Raw genomic sequence first — 21,814 nt, 5'->3', positions numbered from 1 at the left:
GGTTGGCAACTTTTCTGAAACTTCTAGCCTTAGAGAGTTGCCTAGGGGACACTGAGAGTTTAAATGATCTGTTGACTGTCACACAGCCAATACATGCCAAGAGACAGGACCCTGATCCTTCGGCCTCCAAAGTCAGCTTTTTATCCATTAGACTGCCCTGGGGAGAGGGGCCGAGGAAGAGGGTAATATAGTTGGAAGAAATTTCAAAACATGCCTGAAAACTCTTCAGAAATAAGTGAATTTAATCCTGATTCTCACTTCGGCTGCTCTTATTGAGCATTCAGCAAGTTGGCTCTGATATACATAGCCATAGTAACCCACAGGATTAAAAACTGTACTCTGTTAGGTAGGGGTATATTTGTTCACATGTTTTTATGATTGTAGGAAATGGTTATAACACTTTTGTCTGGTTGTCTATTACACAACAAAATATTTGCTTCTAAGTAATGCGTTTCCATCTGATGTTTTTTAAAATCAAAATGATTATTGTGATTGTTATGGCTACATTAAATGCCTTATTGTGGGATTGTGAAGCAGACAAGTGTTTTTCAAATTCTTCACCCATGCTTTTGAGTAGGCGTTGCATACCTGATGGAAAAGTTTAAAACTATTTTCATAACAAATTCTTGTTCTAAAGCTATGACAAGTATTTCAAAATCTTTCTGTTCCATGACACCTTTCAGAGCAGCAATGTGGTACAATGGTTAGAGTCTAGAGTTGGAGTTAAGATAAACAGAGTTTGAATCCTGTTCCAGAAACTAGCTGTGTGACCCTGGACAAGTCACATAACTTCTCATGATCCTATGGGACCCCACCTCAGAGTCAGGAAAAACTTGAGGAAAAACTTGGTGTCACCACTGACACATACTGGCTGTGTGACCCTGGGAGGGCCATTGAATCTCTCAGTGCACTAGGCAACTCTCTTAAGACTATACATTGCAGAGATGTTGCCAACTTAAATTGGTAGAAGGAATTCCTCTTCCCAACTTGCCTATATGAAGTCCCATCCCATATGTCCCCAATATCACGAATCATATTTAATAATCATTTTCCTTGACATTCAGAGATAAAATCTGCCAATGGTGTTTCCATATCCATGAGAAAATATAAGGCGACTGATGTTTAATAGGAATTTCTTTCTATACTGCTCACTTAAGAAAACTCTTCTTTGCTTCTGTCTGCTATTACTGATCTCTCCCGTCCATCGTTTTTTAGTTCTTCCCCTTGCCTGCTCATCTGAGATTACTTTGTAATTATCTTACATATACAGAACTGCAATTTAGACTTAGGTCTTTTGACTCCAAATCTGATGCTTTTTCCATTTCACCTTGAAAAATGGGAAGCAGTCAAAAGAAATTCTTCAGAGATATTATCTTTCTCTTTTTATCCAAAAACATGAAGAAGACAGTCTCATAAAATAAGCAGAAATATAGGGTTTTTTGTTTAATTAAACATTGAGGGGGAAATTAATTTCATAGAAAACCTGATATTACAGATTTATCAGAACCCAAAGAAATCCAATGGGATGATAATAACTTTACTATGATTTTTTTTAAATCGTATACCAGGCATGCATTTGTACTGTACTGTATGATTTGTTTGCTTGTTTGTTTTTGGTATTTTTAGTTAAGATGGTCTGAGAAACTGTGATTGTAGGACCACCACTGGCTCATATGTCTTCTCTTACTCCATGGTTAAGATCTCCTGGCTTATTGCCCATGACATATTGCCTTTGTTACTGAAGAATAAAAATAAGCAAGAGTATTTCCTCCAACAATCAGAGCTTCGGTGCAAAAGTAGTGAACCAAGTGAACTATGAGGAAGGAAAAGGTGAAGGGTGTATTAGAAATGCATTCCTGAGCAGAATGAAATAAATCAACAAATTTCATCCACACATCCCCTCACCCAAGGCTGCAATCAGCAATAATTTCATAGAAATAAAACAAATATATTGCTGCATTCCTACATGTCTGTTACACTTTACTCTTCATCGAAGGAGTGACTCAGAACCAAAAGACTGGAAAAGAAATTGGCAGGCCTCAGTGTCTTTATCGCTTTTTCTGTTGTAGTTGCCAAAAAAGAGAAAGGATGGGATGAAAAGGGAAGAAAAAGGAAGGAAAGGAAAGAAAAAAAAGAAGGGAAGGGAACAAAGAGAAGAAAAAAGGAAGACAAGGAAAATAAAAAGAAGAGAAAGGAAGGAAAAGCAAGGGAAGGGCATGCAGAGGAAGGGAAGGGAAGACCAAGGCAGGAAAAAAGGAAAGGGAAGGGAATTTCCTAAAACCATTTCTGAAAAAAATGCCCATGCTTCTTTTTAAAATGTATAGCTACAGTAAATGTGTATATGTTTTATAGTTGTAGAATGTTAGAGTTGGAAAGACACTTAGTAAAAAGACTCTTAATATAAATTCAAATATAGGATCATCTACCTAGAATTGGAAGGGACCTTAAAGACCCCCTTGCACAATGCTCTAGCTTTTCCAAATGAGAAAACTGAGACCTAGATAATTTAAATGACTTGCCCACAGTCACACAGGTAGTAAGTAATATAGCTGGAATTCTAAAGCAGACCCTGTAGATCATTTAGTCTAACTCTCTCTTTAACACATGTTAACATAACATATGTTAAATATATATGTTATATCTAAAAATATATATATATATACATTAAATATATATGTTAGAGTTAGACTAGATGATCTACAGTAAGTAAATGCTTGATAATTGAAAAAAAAGAATATATATTCTTTTTTTTCAATTATCAAGTATTTACTTTCTCTCCTTCCCACCCCACTGTCAACTGAAAAGGAAAAAAGAAAAATAAAACCCTTGTAACCAGTATGCATAGGCAAGTAAAAAAAAAAAATCCCATGTTGGCCATGTCCAAAAATGTGTTTCTAATTCTACATATTTATTCCACCACCTCTCTGTCAGATGGGTAGCATTCTTCATAACTGATCCTCTAGAGTCATGGTCGATCATTGCAGTGATCAGAGTTCTTAAGTGTTTCAATTGTTTTACAATGTTCTTATTACAATATGTGTTGTTGTCCTGGTTCACTTCTCTCTGTATCAGTTCATACGAGTATGTTTTAGTTCTTACGTGTTTCTCTGAAACTATTTCTTTCATAATTTGTTACAGGATAATAGTATTCCATTACATTCCTATGCCATAATATATTAAGCCATTTCTCAATTGATAGGTACTGCTTCCCACCCACCCCTCTACATATAGTTTCAGGGCCTTTGATACTACAAAAAGATGCTATAAATATTTTTGTATATATTGGGCCTTTTCCTCTTTCAATCCTCTCCTACCAGAGTAAGAAATTGAGGTCTAGAAGAGGAAAATGACTATGGAAAGGTCACACATGAACCTACATCTCTGGAATCCTCACTGCCTAAGTTGTGTTTCCATGTCTGGGACAACGAGTCACTCAGAACCTGAGGGTTCTTGGAGGGAGGGGGAAATTCTTTCAGTAAAAAATACATTCATTAACTTCCAGGCAAAAGCAGTCTACAAAGAGGTAAAAGCAGTCCACAGGAAGGTTAAGGCAGGTAAAAGCCATTGGCAAGGAAATAAAAGCAATTAGCAAGGAAGTTTCCTGGGTTTTCAGAGTTCCATCTGCTAAAGTCCTAAAACTGTCTTTATAGTCTTCTTGGCAAAGGGTTCCCAGATGGGTCTGAGATCAATCTACCTGGGGACAAAGTTACTCAAATTACCCCAGGTCTGTTGCACAGAGTCTTGGCTTACAACAATGCTGGTTGGTAGTGTGGACGTGTGGGAGTTAATTCAAGCTGCTCCAATTCTACTGATGCCCTGGCCCATAACACAAACCTAGTGGAAAGTACTCTTTCCACCACACCGGCTGTTTTCCTGTAGGCATTTACATGTGCTGTATATTTAGCTAATTCCCCGAGGGTTTTTGTTTGGTTTTGATTTGAGATTTAGAATTGTTTCCTGGAGTAAAAGTCTCTGAATTGGTTCTAACTCTGTTTAATTATTTTTCTCCTTCAGCATTTATTTAGCATTAACTAAATGCTAAAACACAAGCAATCTGCTTGTTTTCTTGTAGTCTGTTCCCATGTGGGATAATAAATAAACATTAATATTGCCTGTGACAAACAAAGCCTTTTCCACAATCCCTGACTTAATACATAATGTATAAAAATCTTGCCCTGAGCTTCAGTGTGGATCATTTGTGGCCTCTACACTGGAAAATAGTAGCAAGCTTTGGGATATAGACATGTTGAATGTGTCACTCTATTCAGAGGCATGACCAGGATTTTTTCATCTGAGGTAAAACAAGGGGGGGGTGGGCTTCTGATAGTAGCAGTGAGAACAGAAGAGGTGGTGGGTGCAGGGCAGGTGCTCAGGGAAAGGGGGTTTCCTTACTCTGCCTTCACACATACATCCTCCTATCTTCCATTAGCCCAGGAAGGACTCCTAGGGTTCACCTTATGCCAACAGATCCCAAGGTGAAAGGCACAGGGATGGTAGTCTCTGGGCCATCCAAGGTGCAGGGCGGAACCCCAGGTACCCCACTCAAGTTAGAACTTTGTCTGATACTTTTTTTTTAACATTTTACTTTGCAAATAGATTTACTTTTAGTCCAGATCTTAAAAACCAGATTTTTTTTTTTGCTGTTGAGTGCAGATAAGCAAATATTTTCTGTGTGATTGTTAAGTGTGACAAGGTTAATATGGTCCAGGTTGGGAAGGCCATTGAAGATAACAGTCATCTTATAATTCAATTCAACAACCATTTAAAATAGATTGTTATTGCTATCTTTTGTTTTTACATCTCTTAAAGTTTCCCCTACAATTTAGAGATTCAGAGAGTTGCTTGAGCATATTGAGAGGTTAAATGACTTGATCAAGATGGACTGAGCAGCATGTGTTAGAATCCAGATCTTTCTGACTCCAAGGCCATTTCTGTAGCCACTACTTTATGTCTACAAGAATCATAAGCTAAAATAGGAAGCTAGCAGACAGAAGGCTGGGAGTGAGCTCCTCCCTCCCTCCTACCATGAGAATACACTTCTGCTCCTTGTCTTGGGCATAGTTTGAGCCACTTGCTTTGGCAGCAAAATTTTGGGTATTGGCTAGCTGTTTCCCTTGCTGATACAAGGGAAATGATCAAAACAATTGCTCATGGTGTTTCAAGGGCAGCCTGGAAGCTATTCACCTCATTCCTACAAGGGGGAGGGAGTCAGACCTATCCCATTTGTTCTATACTTCTCATGTCTCTTTGTCATGTCAAAGTTTTCCCATTGTGGTTTTGTTGGATAATACACTGGAATTTGTCCATCCATTCATTTATGTCACTGAGTAGATATGTTTGGCTATTTTGCTAGTCCATGACCATGGATGTCTTTCCAGGTGAAATGGCCTCTCCAGTGTCATCTTTAGTGGTTACCTCATGCAGACAGAACATTATTGATGGAGGCTTGAGAAGCTGCTGCCCCACTGCTGGCTCTCACAAAATAAAAAAACAAACAAAAAACACCACCACCACCAAAACAACCCACAAGCATTCTGCAGTAATCACAACTGAAAATGTTCTCTCCAAAGTCACCAATGATACCCATTACCAAAGCTCTTCTCTTTTTCAGTCTTCATCCTTCTTGACCTCTCTGTTGCATTTTGACACTGTGAACCATCTTCTTCTTTTGAATAATCTCCATCTGGGCTTCCACCACCATATTTTCTCTGAGTTTCCTTCCTATCTGTCTGACCCCTCTTTCTCTGTCTCACTTGCTGGCTTGTCATTCACATAACACCTCCTAACTATGATGTTCTCCAAGACTCTGTCCTAAGCACTCTTTTCCTCTCCCGTGACAAACTCTCTCGACAAATTCATTAGCATCCTTGGATTTAACGATCATATCTATGCAGATGACTCCCAGACCTATATGTGTAGGTCTGGGTATATATACATATGTGTGTATATCTATACACATAGATTTGCACACATGTATATATATGTATGTATGTATGTATGTATGTATACATGTATGTGTGAGTGTATATGTATATCCTCTGAGCTTCAGTCCTATATTACATATTTTCTCTTTGGGATTTCAAACTATTCATCTCAAATTCAACATGAATAAAAATGAAATCATTCTCTTGCTTTTGTTTATGTTCTATTTGTTCTTTATATATTTTTATATGTACATATTATCTTCCATTTAGAATGTAAGCTCCTTGAGGGTAAAATTGTTATTAAATTTAATTAATTAAAATTATCTAATCATTTGTCTTTGTATCTCCAGTGCCTTGCACATAGTAGACACTTAATAAATGCTTGTTGATTGATCAGTTGATTGATATGACCGTCTCCTTAGCCCACCCTACAATCTGACCCTTTCTTCTAACACACCTCTTTCTATTTCTAGAACCACCATTCTCCTACTGAAATGGACGAGAAAACTGAGTTATCCTTGATTTTTCCCAACTCTCTCAACTCTCTTTTCAGCAACTGACAAGGCCTATTAACATATCTCAAAATCCATCCCTTCCTTCCTACTCTCACTGTTAGCTCTCTTAGGTCTTCACCTCTCACTTAGACTATTTTATATCTTCCTAACTAGTTTTTGTTTCTCTAGGCTCTCCCCTTTTCAATCCACCATGCCACTTCGAAATATTTTCTTAATGCACAAGTCTTTATGAATTGCCTTTTTGCCTCTGTGCTCAAGAATCTTCCATGGTCCCTCCCTAATTAATAGTGAATAAAATGCAAATTCCTTAGCCAGACATGCAAGGTATACTACAACAGGATATCATCTAACTTCTATAAAATAGCTTTATCATAATGTCTTTCACAATTCTATAGTCCAGCTAAAGTGGATGATTTGCTCCTCCTTAACTGCATCCTTTCCTCTCTTGCTTTGGTCTTCCAAGCCTGAGAACAGATGCCTCTTTCCCCCATAATTTTCATCTATTGATGGTCCTTCTAGGCCTAACTTGGATTCCACCTCCTCCATGATAATTTCTTTGACTCTCCCTAGTTGGAAAGGATCTTTCCCTTCTTGAAAGTCTCATACCCTATACAATTAAGTAGTCATTCAATGCTATATTCCGAGCACAGTGCTAAGCATTTGAGATACACAGTCCAAAATGGGACAGTCTCTGTCTTCAAGAATCTTGTCATCTAACTTGGGATGACAATATGGATGTACAAGATGTATACAAAGTGATTTTGGATGTAAGCAACCAGTAACTTGTGGTGACTGGAAAAGATCTTAAGGATGACATGATGTTTGAGCTGAGTTTGGAAGGAAACTGGAGGTTCTAAAAGATGGATATAAGGATGGAGTAGATTCCAGGTATGGATGACAGCCCATGATGGAGACATGGAGACAGTGTCATGAATAAGAGGCAGCAAAAACCCCAATTTGGATGGACTGCACTCTACTTGAAGAGAAGCAATGTAATGAAGCTGGAAAGGAAGGCTGGGGCCAAGTTGTGAAGGGCTTTAAATCCAATCAGAGAAATATATAATTAACCCTTGAAGTAACAGGGAGTCACTGGAGTTTACTAAGTAGGGTTAATTGTGTACTTTAGGAAAATCATTTTGGCAGCTGTGAGAAAGAAGAACTGGAGTGAGGAAATCAGAGAAGAGGTTGTTGCAATTGTCCAGGGGAGAGGTAATGAGGGTCTGAATTATATCCTAACCTGCATTATTTATTTACATATCCATCTTTTCCCTTTACTAGAGTGATGCAGTGATTAGAGTGCTGAGCCTGGAGTCAGGAAGACTCCTCTAGAGTTCAAATGTGCCCTCAGATACTTACTAGCTATGTCACCCTTGGCAAGTCATTCAACCCTGTTTGCCTCAGTTTCCTCATCTGTAAAATGAACTGGAGAAGGAAATGGAAAACTACTCCAGTATCTTTGCCAAGAAAATCCAAATGGAATCACCAAGAGTTGGACATGATTGAAGTGGCTGAACAAGTAACTCAAGGGCAGGAATCATATCATTTTATCTTGGTATAAATAATGTCAGGCCAGTAAGTAGTATGTGAGTAACAGATGTTTATTTTATTATATTGAATTGAATTTTTGTTGAAGAGAATCAGAATTTTATTTAATTACTTTCTGTACTGGCAATAACTACTCTGCTCTCAAGGAGGTTAATTATTTGACCTAAGATTCATAAAACTTGAAAGCCGGAAGAGACCCTAGTGTTCATTTAATCTAATCTCCTTATTTTGCAAATGAAGTAACAGACTCAGAGAGGAGTCTCCCATAGCTAGCTGGTGGAAGATTCTGGCCTAGACTGGTACATGGATTCTCTCTTAGACAATGGCAATGTTTTCTTGAGATTACCTAATTCATCCTCTAATATCGCATCAGTCTTTCAGCCTGTGGTATATTTAGAGTTAGACACATCTGGCTCTTCTAATTTGGGAAGACCTGAGTTCAAATCCTGCTGGTGACACTTACTAGCTGTGTGATCCTAGGCAAGTCACTTAACCCTGTTTGCCTCAATTTCCACATCTGTAAAATGAGCTGGAGAAAGAAATAATAAACCACTCCAGTATCTCCGTCAAGAAAACTCCATGGACGCTATTGGTGTGCTACGGTCCACGAGATCATGAAGAGTCAGACACAACAACAACTGAACAAGAATAAAGCATTTAATAAATGCTTTTTTCATTTATTCATGTGCAGTGGTTGTGATCTATACTAGTAGAGCTTGTCCCATACTTCATAGAGAGTACAGCTCAGCAGAAAGAGCATTGAATTTGGAGTCAGAGAACCTGTGTTTAAATTCTGCCTCTGTCACTCACTGTATGGGTGTGAACTGGGCAAGTCATCTAACCTCTCTGGGCCTCAATTTCCTTAAGTGCCCAAAATGAAGAGATTCTACTAGATGGCCTGTAAGATCCTCTTTCATTCCAGGTTTATGATCCTATGCTTTATTGAGAGTTCTATTGAGAAGCCAGTAACATGACTTGAGGCTTGGAAGTTATGTCTATCAGAAGTTCCTCTAACAGAGAAGCTCTATAATAGAGAAAGAGAAAAACAACATTGTTGTTAATTATATATCGAATATTATTTTTTGTTTATTACATGATAAACAAAATGCTTTCTCTATTATAGGTAGGATTTCTCTGTTGGAAGAACCATTTCTTCTGATAGAAATAACTAGAAATGAACTGGAGAGCCCATTGATTTTTAGAAATAACATCCATTTCTGATATCAGAACTAAAGTAACCTTAGACAAAAAAAATACAGTAGTTGTTCAAGATTTCCCATATGATTCTAGGCCATATTTTTAGGGTCATCTTCCTCATAAAACATTTTCAGGAGCACAAAATTATTGGTTGCTTTTATTAATTTAGAGGCAGTTGATCTTACATTCTCCATAAACGTTATTTCTACTTCTTTTTTACTCTCTCTTTTCTTGGAATCCTGCTATGTTAGCTGATATATCATTTATATAACTGGTATTCAGAGAGAGTGCTTCACCTCAAGGCACTAGGTTTTTCAACTCCACAGTATTTTTCTTTGGTTGCCTACCATCTCTTTATCATATATTCGTGTCATGTTCCACTAATATTTCCATGCTGTCATTTTAGTAATTGAGCAGCTGGTCTAATGACTAGTCAGCATCGTTCTCTCTCATGACTTGGAATTCAATTGATCCCAGAGATTTAAAGGTCAGAAAGCCATTCTGAATGACAGTTCTGGAGTCTTCCCAGGATGCCATTTTCTCTGTGCCTACCACTCAAACAGTAAATTGCAGAGGAGTTTTCATATGATTAAAAGAAGGAACTTTTAGAAGATCATCTAGTCCCAAATCCTTATTTTACCGATGAGGAAACTGAGGCCCAGAGAAGGGAAATGATTTGCCCCAAATTTTCAAATTGCCAAAGTCAGGATCAAGACTCTTTGAGGGCTTAACTAGACTCCCTCTCTTCTCCCTCCACCTAATGCAGGAAACACTTTTTGGAACTATGGAACAGTAATACTCACTCCCATTGTATCTGCACTTTCTGAATGACTAATGGTAGTATTAGGAATGACAGGGGCCAGACCTATCACCAACCCATGACAGTTTAAAGGACCATGTAAGTGATCTCTTTTTCTTTTTTTCCAAGAAGCATGCTGTGAAGGAACAATGTGCGTGGTCCTTTTCTCTGTCTAAGAGGTTCTGATGTTCAAACTCTTGAATTTGGGAACCCTTGAAACTGGGGTTGCCTGTGAGGCAGCTCTCAAGGCTGACACTCCCCAGGAAAATCTTCTTTTTCTGTCAAGAAAGGTAGATTATGGAATTACATTACTGACATAGTTAAAATGCCTCCCCCTCCCTTTTCTGTATAAGAGGATGAGATTTACAAACATTGTCAATGAACTATGCTTTCAGAAAATGTGGATAAACATATTTACTTTTGCCATAGGTATCTGCAGGAACTCTCTCAGTGCTTTGCTTGCTGACATCTCTTGGAATAAGTGAGTTGACTCTTAGAGATTTTAATCTCTGACCTGTACATGAGCTATGGGGGAACAGATGTAACTTCCATGTGCTTCTGCCTCATGGCAGTCTTTTCCAATTTCTGATGGGTTGAAGACTGAACATGAAAAATTCCTCAGTTCTCAACACAAAAGGAAGATCTGTTGTGGTCTATGTGCTGAACAGAGAAAGAGGAAGAGGAAGAGAAGGAGGAGGAAGAGGTGGAGGAGGGAGAAAGAGACACAGAGAGACAGAGAGACACAGAGAGGACAGTCAGATTCAGAGAGAGACAGGGAGAGAGGGACTTGAAAAAAGTAATTCACTGTCCCTACCTACATTTCCCCTCTACCTAATCACTCTTTAATCCTTTGCCATCTCTCTTTGATACTGAAACCATTCTCCCAAAGACCACTAATGAGCTTCTAATTGCCAAATATTGGAAGTGCTTTTTCCCTTTATCGGTCCTCATTCTCTGAACCTCTCAGTACAGTTTTGGGGCATTGTTATTAGAGCTGTAACTAAGGCAGTATCTCTGAGCTTTGCCCTAGGGTATTGCAATCTCGAACGGCACTAAAAGTACTTTAAGTTCATTGGCAGCATAGAAAAAGACTGAGCTTAGTGTGTAATTGGCAATAATAATCAGTTAAAGTAGGAAGCTAGAAAACGAAAGTTTCTTCCCCCCATCCTAGTTTAGACCTGCCTCACCCCTTGTGGTGACCTCCCCAGTAGCCTCTCTTGCCCTGGTTTCTCTCTCACCCTACAAGCAACTAAACTGATATTTCATGTTGCTTGACTCTGGTGCAAAAATGACTAGTTATGGCTTTGCTGCTAACCATTCTTTACTGCATTAGTTTCTGACTTGGAGCTCCTTATAGTCTACCTTTTTCGGAGGGATAAGTTTAATTCCAATGTTTGAGTGTAGAATAAAAGTAATGGGTATGGGGGGGTAGTTAAATGTTCTTAGATACAAAAGTTAGAATAATATGAGCACAGAAAGCTATGCAGATCTTCCATTTAGATGCTGTATATACATGGTTAACTTGCAAATCATCTCCTCCATTTGAATGTGAGCTCCTCGAGGTCAGAAACCAGGTTTTTGCCTTTCTTTGTATCCTCAGGACTTAGCACTGTGCAATAAATGTCTGTTGATTATGATAATGATGATGATTAAAAATTCTGAATTCTCTTGGGATATTTCCAGGATTCATTAAACAAGACTTGCTTTTACTTGCCCCATTCAGAAAGACATCTCTCTGGATGTCAGATAAAGATATTCTAGACACTATCTGAGCAACCTGTTCCCATGGCTATATAATGAACGTAGTTCAAGGCAATATGTGATATCCTAACATCATAGATTTAGAACCAGATCTCAGAGACCATTTAGTCCAAGCTAGTGCTCCCTTCCAGCACTGTACCAAACATTATAATGGTGGTGGAAAGGGGGAGGGGTACTTCTGTGACCATATTTGAAAACAGAGGTGAGAAGGGAAATGTAGGTTTGAGGAAAGAAGGAAAACAGAACTGATTGGAGAAGGGAACTGGCAAAGCACAGAACAGAAATAGGGAGAGCAGGAGTGTGCTGGTAAATGTTTAGCCACTAATCTTGGAAAAAAAATATACACAAATATACAAAAAATATACACTTTTAAGTTTAATCTGCATATAAACATTTATCCATCACTTTCTAAAGTCTAGACAATCAACAAAACAGCAAATCAAGCCTTGATTTTTTGCAGTTGCTGATTTCTGAGGCATAAATATTCACAATGAAAATTTAACAATCGGTTCTCACAAGCTGGTTAAAGCTGGCTCCAGCACACCCCGAAGGAAGGAGATTTGGAAGTGTTCATTAGGAAAGGTATAGAACTGAGGTATAATAAAGGGGTGGCTAGGTTACAAGGTAGATAGAGTGCTGGGCCTGGGGTCAGGAGGACTCCTCTTCCTGATTTAAAATCTGGCCTCAGATACTTTGTGTGACCCTGGGAAAATCACTTAATCTTTTTTGCCTCAGATTTCTCATTTGTAAAATGAGCTGGAGAAGGAAATGGCAAACCACTCCAGTATCTTTGTGAAGAAAACCACAAATGGGGTCACTAAGAGTCAGACACAACTGAAAATGCCTGAACAACAAAGTTCACTCTTATCTGGTCAGGCCCTTGTTGCTGTTATCTCTGAATCTCCAGATCACTCTTCTTCTTTCCCAGTAGTTCAGGACTTGGCTTCCAGTTGTCTTCTCTAACCCAACCCATGGCCCTATCAACCACGTTCATATCCCACTTCTTTGGCATCCTCAACTTCCAGGACTTCTATCTCTAGTCTACTTCAATTGCCCATAGAAATAGTCTTTTTTTTATTTTAAAATTTAAAAATTTAAAAAGTATTTTTAACATTCATTTTTTTCAAATTTTGAGTTCCAAATTCTCTCCCTACCTTCAACTCTTCCCCTACTCATTGAGATGGTAAGCAATATGATACCCATCATACATGAGAAGTCATGCAAAACATATTTATATGGAATAGTCATACTTTAGGCTGACCCTACTCTACTCCACTCCCCTAGCTCTACTCATCATAATTTATCCCAAGGGACAGAATTTCTCCTTTTGGCTCCAGTAGGAAAAACCTTGGATTTCAAATCATAGAACCTGGGTTTGAAACTTTGTTCTTTTTAGTTGCTAGTTGCATGAGCAGGGGCTAAATTGTTCCTTTCTCTCATCCTCAGTTTCTTCATATAAAAAAAAATAAAGGCCTATATTAGATGATCTCTAACATCCCTCCTAGCTCTAAATAAAGACGTACCATGCCACAGTGAAGAAAGACACTGGATATGGAGTCTGAGGCCCTGGCCAGCTTTGCCACTTGCTACCTATGTGACCTTGGGCAAGTAACTTAACCTTTCTGGGTTTCAGTTCCCTCATCTGTAAATTTAAGGGAGTTGGACTAGATTACCTCTAAGTTCCCTTCTAGCTCTAAATCTTTGATCTATGATCCTGTAATCTCATGCTCAGACAATACATACATACATACATACATATATACATACACACACAAGGCATACATGCATGAATATATATACATGCATCCATATACACCCAAGTATTTATATATATATATATATGTGTGTGTGTGTGTGTGTGTGTGTGTGTGTATGTATGTATATGTATATGTGTGTGTATATGAATGAATCATAGTCACAGAATTCCAGAGTTGGAAGGGTACTCTGGGGTAATCTAACTTGTACCCAGGAGTCTGCTGATATATACAGGACACACTTTAAAATTTAATCTGCACTATTAACTTTTTTCTCCATCATTTTCTTAAGTCAAGGCAATCACAAAACAATCCATATAGCATTCACTTTGAAAATTTAACAATCGTCTCTCATAAGCTGGTTCAACCTGGATCCAGCACAGCCCTGCCTGTATCCAAATAGGAATCACTTTTAATATATCCTGGCAAGTACTTCTTCAGCCTCTGCTTAAGGACATCAGTGCTGGGGAGCCCATAACTCATTAAGACATTCCACTTTTGGACAGCTCTAATTGTGAGAAAGCATTTCCTTAAATCCAATAAAAATTTTTCTCTGCCATTACCACACATTACTCCTAGTTTTATGCCTTCAGGCCAAACAGAACAACACAGCTTCTTCATCATAGCTCTTTCAATATTTGAAGGTGGTGATCATGCCCTCTTCTAACTCTTCCTCAGGCTAAACATCCCCAGATTAAGGTCATAGGAGCAGTTTGCCAATGAGGAATGGCAGATTTGTTAGGATGATCAAAAGATCATAGATTTAGAGTGGGAAGAGTCTTTAGAGACCATATAGGATACCTTCCTCATTTTGACAGATGAGGAAACAGGCTTATAGAGGTCATATGAATTGTCCAAGGCCACATAGGTAGTTAATAACAGAGGCGAGAGTTAAACTCAGCTCCTTGGACTCTGAAGTCATTATTTTTTCCATGGCACCGATTTTTTGTCTTAGCCAGATCATCATTCCTTCTGGTGAAGGAGTTCTACATGTTGCGAAGTGTATTCAGCACAGAGACATAGCAAAAACCAAAGACTTGTCACAAGACATTTTAAAACTGGGCCCCATGTGTTGAGAATGCATTTTTTTAAAACACAGATCATCAAAGTGAGAAAAAGACAGTCCTTACCATCAGTGAAGTTCTTTATCAGGTTAACACCTACTTAAAACATATAATAGAGGCTACATAAATGCAAAATGCAGACTCTCAGTAAACTTCCTCCCACCAGATGTGGGCTGAGATACACCAGTCTGGGAAGCTGAGTACCATAAACCCTCTGGGAGTCATTGAGAAGTCATATAACCATTTTATTCTCAACAGTCACTTGTCTTTTGCATTATCCTACTGGCTTCAGCCTGGCTACAGGTACCAACATTAATCTATGCCTAGCTAACAGAATGAATTTTCTAATTTTCCTCTAGCCACTTTCGGAAGTGGGGATCAATACACTTATCTTTCAGAAATAATCTGAGAGCCAAAAAAGGCCTTAGCATGATAAATTGCAGGCTCACCATGAGTACCTAAAAGCCTCTAGTCTCTTAAGGTTATTACAGCAAATACCAAGGGAAGTAATAAAGATTTGTCGTTTATTGTAAAGTGAGGGCCATTGCATTAACTGCACATCCTTTTAATCTTCTCTCTCCTTTTGACTTCCTCTGCATCCTCCATTCCAAGTGCTCTGACTCAAGGAAATGAAATCAAATGTGAGATGCCCTTGTCTCGGACTCTCAAGAAGTGACATTTTATCTGAGTGAAGTAAGAATGGGCCAGAATGCTATGGTCTCCTCTTACTGCCCAATGGAATGAACAAAATTCAACTGAGTTTGTACATTATTTGGACCAGAGAGAGTTGGCCAGGCTTGTACATAGGAAGTTCAATTGGATTGTTTATGTCACTGATGCACTGTGAAATATAATGATCAAATGTGGTTTGGAAAATAAAAGTGAGTAAAGTAGACTGTGAAATACAATTGCCAAGCTGGGCTGGGAAAAAAGCAAAAGAAGCAAATTAAACTGTGAAAGTAAATGCATCGGGAAGTGTTTGTACATGTGACTGAATGGACCATATATAGGTTTTTGGTTTTTTTCAGACTTCTTTCTAACTATGTTGCTTTCTTTCTCTCAGACTAGATGGTTTTTAACTTGGTGGTGTTGAGAAGAAGCAGGATCCCCTCAACATCTGGCCAGAGCATGTTTACACAAAGCTAGGAGAATCAATCTCCTCTCTCACACAAGTGGCTGTCTGGCCACAGAGTATGTGTGGTGCCCCTGAACATAGCCCAGAAAGGCCTCCTCAAATCCTGCACTACTATGCTCTGCCATGCAGAGAATAGGAAGGACTGGGAAGTCAGCTTCTTCCTTTCTGTTGGATAGAATTTAGCTGAAAGTGAAAACTGGAGCTGGTCTCTATAATCAGAGGAAGCTTGTTTTCAATATATGCATATCTATCTATCCATCTCTGTATCATCTATCATCTGTCTATTCATCAGACACACACATAACTGAATTGGAAATGTGAAATGGAGAGCTAAGTAAATTAATCTGTGAATTTCATCCACATGGTCAGCCTGGCTTGTTCAGACCAAACTCCGTTTTTTTCTTCTTTAAAGGTTGGTCTTTAGTGCTAGGATTAGATAAGTTATTTATTTAACTCTCCAAGTGACCTTTGTAGACACAGAGTGTGTGTGTGTGTGTGTGTGTGTGTGTGTGTGTGTGTGTATGAGAGAGAGAAAGAGAGAGAGAGAGAGAGAGAGAGAGAGAGAGAGAGAGAGAGAGAGAGAGAGATTGTGTTTCTTTGTTAATCATCTCACCTCTGATTCCTTATTACTATAACCCATGAGAAACATGTTGCTGAGATTTGTGGTCATGGGAATCCAAGCCACATGAAATTTTCTGTGAAATTAACTTTCTAATATTACTTTTGAGTTTTCAGATTAAAAATTACTAATCTATGAATTCTTTTCTTCTTCCTTCTTCTCTTTCTCCTATTTTGCCCCCTTTTTCCTTTTCCCTTTCCTCCTTCTCTTCCTTCTTTTATTTCTTCTTTTTTCTCATCCTCTCCTTTTTTCCTCCTCTTCTTCTCTTCTTCTTCTTCTTCTTCTTTTCTTCTTCTTCTTCTTCTGCTGCTCTGCTGCTGCTGCTGCTGCTGCTGCTGCTGCTTCTCCTGCTTCTCTTCCTCCTTTTTTTCTTTCTCCTCCTCCTTGTTCTTCATGAATTTACAAAAAAAAAATCAGAGATCCATGTATATATTTTAAATGAGAGTTTTTATGCTTAAAACCTGATCTCTTGGCTATCTCAAACTCATTCTCCAAAACTAGAGATAATCAGGAGAATTGCACTGCATATCAAGAAGCCACTATGCAGAAGGAGATTAGCACAACTTTTGTAAAACTGACAAAAGGAATTTGAGAATTAGCATTTTTACCTAGGATTTATCTAAAAAGAGAGACTCCTTCTAAGAGCTAAATCCAGGTCATCTATCTTAAGTATTATTCTATAGTAAGAGTTGCTTGTTACCACTGGGTATTAATTTCCCTAATGAAAGGCTTCCAGACCAGCTTAAGAAAAGTCAGTGAAGGAGTTGGCAAAATACAGCACCTAAACAAATAGGCAAGACAGTAGTTCAATGTGTTGAGAATTTTGCCTCTAGACTGAGCTCAGGATTCTGACCCTTGGGAAAACATTCCCTCAGGTCTGGCTCTTTCCATTGGGAGAACATAGGGGACTAACATCTTGGCTGGAATTGGTGCTTCTTTTTTGCTACCATAGTTCTGAATCTTTTCTGGCCAAAGATCCAATGGACCATTTGTTCCCCCTTGATTCAACAGAAAATAACATTTTCCAAGGCCAATGGTCTTTAACTTATTCTTTCTCCAAGCGAAGAGAGAAGAAAAGCCAGGAGAAAGGTACATGTAGGTGGGGAGAGGGACAGAGGTTAAGAATTCAACAAGAAAATCTTTCTCTTTTCTGCCTCCGTTTTGCTCCTCCTGTAAGGTGGCAGAGAAAGAAAGACCCACATGCTTGATATGTTCATTTCTTTGAGATTTTCATGCCTCCGCTCTCTTCACTGATACCTCCTACTTAGCAAGAGGTGGTTGATGAATCCGAGAAGTCAGCAATAATATTTTGTAACTATGTGTAATCATTTCAAACTATGATTGTGTTCTTATAAATTTGTCTGAATTCTCGATATATTACAGAAATGAGGCCTTTATCAGAGAGACTGGTTGTAAAAATTCTTTCCCAATTTTCTACCTTCCTTCTAATCTTAGCTGCATTGGCTTTGTTTGTGCAAAAACTTTTCAATTTAATGTAATCAAAATGATCCATTTTGCTTTTCATAATGTTCTCTATCTCCTGTTTGGTCATGAATTCTTCTGTTCTCCATAGATCTGATAGTTAAACTATTCCTTGTTCTCCCAGTTTACTTATGGTATCAGCTTTTATATCTAAGTCACGAACCCATTTTGACTTTATTTTGGTATATGGTGTGAGATTTGGGTCTATGCCTAGTTTCTGCCATACTCTTTTCCAGTTTTCCCAGCAGTTTTTTTCAAAGAGTGGGTTCTTATCCCAGAATCTGGGGTCTTTGGGTTTATCAAATAATAGATTACTATAGTCATTGACTACTGTGTCTTGCATATTTAACCTATTCCACTGATCCACCTCTTTCTTAGCCAGTACCAAGCAGTTTTGATATGATTTTTTATAATATAATTTAAGATCTGGAGCTGCTAGGCCACCTTCCCCTGAATTTCTTTTCATTAGTTCCTTTGATATTCTGGACCTTTTGTTTTTCCAAATGAATCTTGTTATTATTTTTTCTAACTCTATAAAATAATTTTTGGTAGTTTGATTGGTATGGCACTGAATAAGTAAATTAGCTTAGGTAGGATTGTCATTTTTATTATATTAGCTCGGCCTACCCATGAGCAACTGATGTTTTTCCAATATTTAGATCTGATTTTATTTGTGTGAAAAGTGTTTTGTAATTGTGTTCATAGAGTTCCTGGGTTTGTTTCAGGAGGTAGACTCCTAAATATTTTATAATGTCTACAGTAAGTTTAAATGGGATTTCTCTTTCTATCTCTTGCTGTTGGGCTTTGTTGGTAATATATAGAAATGCTGATGATTTATGTGGGTTTATTTTATAGCCTGCAACTTTGCTAAAGTTGTTTATTATTTCAAGTAGTTTTTTACTTGATTCTCTAGGATTCTCTAAGTATATCATCATGTCATCTGCAAAGAGTGATAGCTTTGTTTCTTCTTTGCCTATTCTAATGCCTTCAATTTCTTTTTCTTCTCTTATTGCTAAAGCTAAGGTTTCCAGTACAATATTGAATAACAGTGGTGATAATGGACATCCTTGTTTCACCCCGATCTTATTGGAAATGCTTCTAGCCTGTCCCCATTACATATAATGCTTGCTGAAGGTTTTAGATAATGCTATTTATTATTTTAAGGAAGACTCCATTTATACCTATGCTTTCTAGTGTTTTTAAAAGGAATGTGTTTTGTATTTTATCAAAAGCTTTTTCTGCATCTATTGAGATGATCATGTGGTTTCTGTTGGTTTTGTGTTGATATGCTCAATGATGCTGATAGTTTTCCTAATATTGAACCAACCCTGCATTCCTGGTATAAATCCTACCTGGTCATAGTGTATTATTCTTGTGATAAGTTGCTAATCTTTGCTAGTATTTTGTTTAAAATTTTTGCATCTATATTCATTAGAGAAATTGGTCTATAATTTTCTTTCTCTATTTTGACTCTTCCTGGTTTAGGTATCACACCATATTTGTATCATAAAAAGAATTTGGTAAGACTCCTTCTTCACCTATTTTCCCAAATAGTCTATATAGTATTGGAATTAATTGTTCTTTAAATGTTTGATAGAATTCCATGTAAATCCATCTGGCCCTGGAGATTTTTTCCTAGGGAGTTCATCAATGGCTTGTTCAATTTCTTTTTCTGAGATGGGGTTATTTAAGTATTTTACTTCCTCTTTGGTTAATCTGGGCAATTTATATTTTTGTAAATATGTATCCATTTCACTAAGATTGTCAAATTTGTTGGCATATAGTTGGGCAAAATAATTCCTAATTATTGTTTTAATTTCCTCTTCCTTGGTGGTAGCTTCACCCTTTTCATTCTTGATACTAGTAATTTGGTTTTCTTCTTTCTTTTTTTAATTAAATTAACCAAAGGCTTATCTATTTTATTGGTTTTTTCATAAAACCAGCTCTTAGTTTTATTTATTAGTTCAATAGTTTTCTTAATTTCAATTTTATTAATTTTTCCTTTGGTTTTCAATATTTCTAATTTGGTGTTTAGTTGAGGATTTTTAATTTGTTCTTTTTCTAGTTTTTTTAGTTGTATGCCCAATTCATTAATCTCCTCTTTTTCTATTTTATTTATGTAAGCATTTAGAGATATAAAACTTCCCCTAAGAACTGCTTTGCTGCATCCCATAGGTTTTGGTATGTTGTCTCATTATTGTCATTCTCTTGAATGAAATTATTGATTGTTTCTATGATTTGTTGTTTGACCCAATCATTTTTTAGGATTAGATTATTTAGTTTCCAATTATTTTTTAGTCTATCTTTCCATGGCCCTTTATTACATATAATTTTTATTGCATCATGATCTGAAAAGGATGCATTTAATATTTCTGCCTTTCTGCATTGGATTGTGAGGTTTTTATGCCCTAGTACATGGTCAATTTTTGTGTATGTGCCATGTACTGAGAAAAAAGTATATTCCTTTCTATCCCCATTCAGTTTTCTCCAGAGGTCTATCATACCTAACTTTTCTAATGTTCTATTCACCTCCTTAACTTCTTTCTTGTTTATTTTGTGGTTAGACTTATCTAGTGCAGAGAGTGGGAGGTTCAGGTCCCCCACTAGTATAGTTTTGCTGTCTATTTCTTCCTGTAACTCCCTGAACTTCTCCTGTAAGAATTTGGATGCTATACCATTTGGTGCATATATGTTTAGTAATGATATTACTTCATTGTCTATGGTGCCTTTTAGCAGGATGTAGTTTCCTTCCTTATCTCTTTTGATTAGATCTATTTTTGCTTTTGCTTTGTCTGAGATCAGGATTGCTACCCCTGCTTTTTTCACTTCAGATGACACATAATATATTCTGCTCCAGCCTTTTACCTTTACCCTGTATGTGTCACTCTTTTTCAAATGTGTTTCCTGTAAACAACATATTGTAGGATTATGGTTTTTAATCCATTCTGCAATCCGTTTTATGGGAGAGTTCATCCCATTCACATTCACAGTTACGATTACTATCTGTGTCTTTTTCTCCATCCTTTTCCCCCATTTATGCTTTTCTTTCTCCTTTTTCCTTTCCCCCTTCACTAGTGTTTTGCTTTTGACCACTGCCTCCTTCAGTCCCTTCCCCCTTTTATTATCCCTTTCCCTTTTCTTCCCCTTTAGTCTTACTGCTTCTTCCCTCCCTTCTTTCCCCCCTCCCTTTTCTTTCCCCCTCCTTTTCTTTCCCCTTTTCCCTCCTACTGCCTATAGGGCAAGTTAGATTTCTATACTAACTGATTATATTATGCCCTTCTTGAGCCAAATCTGATGAGAGTAAGGTTCAAACAATGCTCCCCCCTCTTCTTTCCCTCTGCTGTAATAGGATTTTGTGTCTTTTCCTCTAATGTAATTTACCCTTGTCTGCCTCCTCCCTTCTCACTGTTTTCTAAGATCATACTGATCCACTTATTTGGATCCATTTAACCCAGTTGATTAGATTTTTTTTATCATTACATCAAAGTCAACTAATATCCACCCTCTTTATGTATACTCCTTTAAAAGGTGTAATAACAATACAGTTCTCAAGGGTTGCAAGTCTCATATTCCCTTGTAGGGGTTTAAACAGCCCCCCCCATTAACAACATATTGTATCCTTCTGTCCCATTTACCTTTTTAAGTCCTTCTTGAGTCCTGTACTTGAAGATCAAATTTTTTGTTGAGCTCTGGTCTTTTTATCAGGAAAGTTTGGAAGTCTCCTATTTCATTGAATATCCACCTCCTCCCTTGAAAAATGATGCTCATTTTTGCTGGGTAATTGATCCTTGGCTGCATTCCAAGCTCCTTTGCCTTATGGAATATCATGTTCCATGCCCTGCTGTCTTTTAATGTAGAAGCTGCAAGGTCCTGTGTAATCCTGACTGTGGTTCCATGATATTTAAATTGTTTCTTTCTGGCTGCTTGCAGCACCTTCTCTTTCATCTGGTAATTTTGGAATTTTGCTATTATATTCCTTGGCGTGTCAATTTGGGATCTCTTTCAGGTGGTAGTGTATT

The sequence above is a fragment of the Phascolarctos cinereus genome, unplaced genomic scaffold (genome assembly GCF_003287225.1).
Source record: "Phascolarctos cinereus isolate Bilbo 61053 unplaced genomic scaffold, phaCin_HiC Scaffold_3;HRSCAF=262, whole genome shotgun sequence".
In the NCBI taxonomy this organism is placed as follows: Eukaryota; Metazoa; Chordata; class Mammalia; order Diprotodontia; family Phascolarctidae; genus Phascolarctos; species Phascolarctos cinereus.
Note: the sequence above shows the minus strand (reverse complement) of the source record.